The sequence below is a fragment of the Montipora foliosa genome, chromosome 1 (genome assembly GCF_036669935.1).
Source record: "Montipora foliosa isolate CH-2021 chromosome 1, ASM3666993v2, whole genome shotgun sequence".
In the NCBI taxonomy this organism is placed as follows: Eukaryota; Metazoa; Cnidaria; class Anthozoa; order Scleractinia; family Acroporidae; genus Montipora; species Montipora foliosa.
In genome coordinates, this window is record NC_090869.1 from 66082569 (window position 1) to 66087568 (window position 5000).

Genomic DNA, 5000 nt, shown 5'->3' on the forward strand with positions numbered 1-5000 from the left:
CAATTTGCAAAGCACGCATGTTTAAATATACCGGCATCTTTCAAATTTATTAAACTCGGTTTCGTTCATTGGACAGTGTTGAAATTGGTGTCACTGTAAACAACACAATTAAGCGATTTGAATGATGTAATATCCAGTCCAGCATTCCGACAATTCCAGTATAGTTCAGTTTTGCACATGTGCATACGTATCGTCTTTTGTAGTGCCACGTTGTGAGATGTAGTCGGCAAAGTGATAGCTTATGTTATTAAACGGCATTTAAACAGAGAAGACTCGCGGTTGTTACACTGGCGACGAGGATAAACACGTTGAATTACAAGAGAAATCTAGCAAGCGAAGTCTGAAGCCCAGCGAGAGAGGCAAGCAGGCAAAATACTTCAACGCGTGAATCGATCGATCGACAAAACATGTCTCACACGGAACAAGCAGATGCCGGCGCAGCAGCTCCAGTTCAAGTTATCACGGCAACGAGAAATCTAAAATCTCAACCATTTATCCCAGGAGATGACCCGATAGTAAAAGGGAAAGCGTGGGACGACTGGCTTGAAGAAATCGAACGGGAATTCAGATACTTCAAGATTACGGAACCGCTCGACAAGAAAGATGCACTCATCATTTATGGCGGGAAAGAGATCGCTCGCCTGGAGAAAAGTTTACCAACCCCGACAGTTGAGAAAGAAGCTAAATGACTACTTCAAACCGAAGAAAAATAAACACCACGCGAGATACGTATTCCTCAAAATGAGACCGACACATGACGAAACAACGAACGCGTACGCTGCACGTTTGAGGGAGAAAGCCAATGACTGCGAATTCGAAGCCAATTGCGATGAACGAATCTTGGAACACCTCATCCAAACAACACAGAATCGATCGCTTATACAAAAAGCCATTAACAAGAAATGGGATTTGACACGGTTTTTAACCGAAGCTGCTCAAATTGAAGACACATCACTTCAAATAAGCGACATGAAAATTCATCAAGACGTGAAGAAACTTGGGCGACGCTTCGAGAAGTGGCATTCACCCAAGGACAAACAAAGCGGTAAAGGAAAGCAACCCTGTGGATACTGCGGACAAATAGGCACACACGAGGAAGGCAAGAACTGTCCAGCGTATGGGAAAAAATGTATGAAATGTCAAAAGTTCAACCACTTCAGTTCAGTGTGTAAGTCTAAAGGCCCGCACAACAGTAAGAGAGGCAACGACCAAAAACGCGATCGCAAGCCACCAGAGAATCCAAGGCACAAACGCCGTGTAAAGAGAACCACTGAAGGAGAAGATGCAGACAACTCAACAAGTTCCGATGACGAGTTCTTCTGCCAAGCCGTAAGACACCTGAAGCAAGTGAAGAAAATCAAAACCGATGGCGAAGACAGAACCGTATCAGTGAATATAGAAGATGTTGATGTAAGAGCTGAGCCTGACAGCGGAGCAGAAGTAAATGTCATGGATGAACACCAATTTAAAGCATTGACAAACCGGTCCAGTGTGAAACTTACACTACAACCGAGCAGAGTAAAGTTAAGCACCTTGCAGAGTGAGCTACCCGTGAAAGGAGAGTTTACAGCCACAATAAGGAACCAGACCTGTGGAGCAGTCGTAAGATTTGTTGTGACCAGAGGAAGAATCAACTCCCCACCCCTCATCAGCAAAAGTACCCTTCAAGAGCTGGGTATGTTACAGATCAGAGCAGATGGTTCTTTCGCCGAGACCAATGACTTGAGAATCCAAGAAGAACCACCAGACGTCAAAAGTGTCAAGCGAGATAAAGATCTCAAACCTGGAATCAAAGAAATGACTGATCAATACAGTGACGTATTTAAGGGTATCGGGAAGATTAGAGACATTAAGAATGGAAAAGAGTTCTATGCGAAGTTCAGCATGAGACCAGAAGCAGTGCCCGTAGCTCAAAGACCGAGACCAGTGGCTTACTACCTGCAAGAGCCATTGAAGAAATGGCTGATCCAATGTGTAGAAGAGGAGATATTCGAAGAAGTTCCTGAAGGCGAGGCAGTCACATGGTGCTCACCCCTGGTTGTTCAACCAAAGCCGAAGTTCAACACTGTAGACAAGGAGAAACTTGAACCGCACATGATCAGGGCCAGTGTGGACCTCAGGGTACCAAACCAATTCATGGAAAGAAATAGGATCACCCAGGGACCTATTGTTGAAGACTTCATGTACAAATTTCATGATTGCACTGTGTTCTCCAAACTTGACATGCGGCAGGGGTACCACCAACTCCTACTCGATCCAGAGTCCAGAAAAATTGCCACTTTTAGCACCCCGTGGGGGAACATGCGACCAAAACGTCTAATCTTTGGAGCAAAAGCCTCGCAAGATCTCTTTGACGAAGCTATCTACCGAATATTTGGAGACATACCAAGATGCCTCAACCAACGGGATGATATCCTGCTAGGAGGAAGAAACATGGAGGAGCACAACAAGACATTGGAAGCAGTCCTGCAGAGAGCAATGGATTTTGGAATCACATTCAATCCTGACAAGTGCCAGTTTGGAGTCGAGGAGATAGAGTTCTACGGACACAAATTCACGAAAGATGGATTAAAGCCAAACCCAGACAAAATCAGAGCTGTCAAAGAAAGCAGTCCACCAAAGTCAAAAGAAGCGGTGCGAAGTTTCCTTGGCATGACGGGATACCTTTCAAAGTTCATCCCAAGATACGCATCACTAACTGCACCATTGCGAAAGCTAACCCACAAAGATACAAAGTTCAAATGGGGAGCAGAAGAGAATGAAGCATTTGAGAACTTGAAAGCAAGCATAACTAGTGAAAGCACAATGGCATACTTCAACCCAGCTAGACCAATCGTTGTGAGAGTGGAAGCCAGTTTCCATGAAGGGCTCTCAGCCGGATTATTCCAAGAGACAGGTTGTGGTCTCCAGCCAGTTCACTTCATTAGTCGTACCATGACCGACACGGAGAAACGGTACAGCCAGACAGAAAAAGACGCCCTGTCAGTTCATTGGGCGAAGAACAGGTTCAGCATTTACCTCCTTGGAGCACCAAAATTCAAGATCATCACTGCCCACAAGCCACTGCTCCCACTGTTTAACAAGGCAGCCATGCGACTCCCACCGAGAATTGAAAAATGGGTGATGGGAATGCAAGATGTCGACTTCGAGCTAATCTATGAGCCTGGAAAAGATGACGCAGACCCCCTTGACTTCCTGTCAAGACACCCATTGCCAGAGAAAGGAAAGGATGCTGTAGAGAGAGTAATCAAATATGTCTTGAAAGCCGAGCATGCTGTCGTTGTAGATCAGATCAAGGAAGAAACTTGCAAAGATACCCAACTTCAAAAACTCTCCGCCAGGATACTGACGGGGGACCGGGAACGTTACAAAAAGGACCTAGACATTGCACCATTCTATAGTGTGCAGAATGAATTGTATACAGTGGATGGCCTACTTTTTCGTATGAATCAGATCATCATCCCCAGAAGCCTGCAGAGACAAGTCATTAAGGCTGCACACCACCTCGGACATCTGGGAACGACCAAAACAAAGCAAATGATAAGAGCAAAGTATTGGTTTCCAACCATGAACACCATGATCGAACAGATCATTGGACAGTGTTACGAATGCCAGGTTACCACAAAGCAGCACAGGCAGGAACCCATCAAAGTCACAGACATACCCAAGAAACCGTGGGACGTCATAGCTGTAGACTTCAGTGGACCATACCCTGATGGCCATTATAATCTAGTAGCCATAGACAAGAGAACAAGATATCCTGAAGTCGCGAAGACCCACTCAACAGCTTTTCAACCAACCAAGGAAAAGCTCAAAACAATGTTTGCCACTCATGGCACCCCAAGACAGCTGGAAAGTGACAACGGACCACCGTTTAATTCCAGAGAGTTTGCAGAGTTCGCTAAAACAGAGGGATTCCACCATCATCGAGTCACCCCAGAACATGCACGTGCTAATGGCGAAGCGGAAAGCTTCATGAAACTGCTTAATAAGACAGAGCAGATCACCCACCTTAAAGGCGGGAATAGCAGCATAGCTATTCAAGAAATGCTGACAGGCTACCGCTCAACACCACACCCTGCCACCGGAATAGCACCCTATGAAGCCCTCATGAACAGACAAGTGAGAACCAAATTAGACCATCAAACGAGGGAGAGCAGCGAGAATGCTCGTGACACAGCCATCAATGAGAGGGATGAGAGATACAAAGAGAAGCTCAAACAGAATGCTGAGAACAGGAACACTAAGGCACACAACTTTATTGTAGGAGATCATGTATTGTTGAAGCAAAAGAAGAGGAACAAATGGTCCACAGCATATGAACCAGCTTTCTACACCGTAATCCGAACCGACGGATCAAGCATTGCCGCACGTCGAATCACAGATGGACGGGAAGTGTATCGGGACGCAAACCAGTTCAAGATTGCCAACGCTTTGGTCCAAGACAATGCCAGTGAAGAGTGGGACGACCGGGAAGGAGAACCAACCACAGAGGATTGGAGAGAGAAAATCCTGCTGAATGCCAACCCCCAGTCAGTCCAAGAGGAGATTATCTCCAGCACAGAGGAAATGGTCGAAACCAACAGCAGTGACAAAACGGAACAGAACAAACTAACTGAGTCCTCAGCAGCTGTAGCCAGACCAAGGCGTGATCGGAGGCGACCAGACTATCTGAAAGACTATGTTACCTAGACTGTACTAAGCTTATGCTCACTGAACATAGACATTTATATGCCCTGAACATTTTCTGTTTAAGCGTAGAACATTGGACATTTTGGGACATTGTTTTCTAGTTGCGTTTTATTTAAGGAAAAGACTGTCTCTGGAAAAAGGGAGAAATGTAATATCCAGTCCAGCATTCCGACAATTCCAGTATAGTTCAGTTTTGCACATGTGCATACGTATCGTCTTTTGTAGTGCCACGTTGTGAGATGTAGTCGGCAAAGTGATAGCTTATGTTATTAAACGGCATTTAAACAGAGAAGACTCGCGATTGTTAC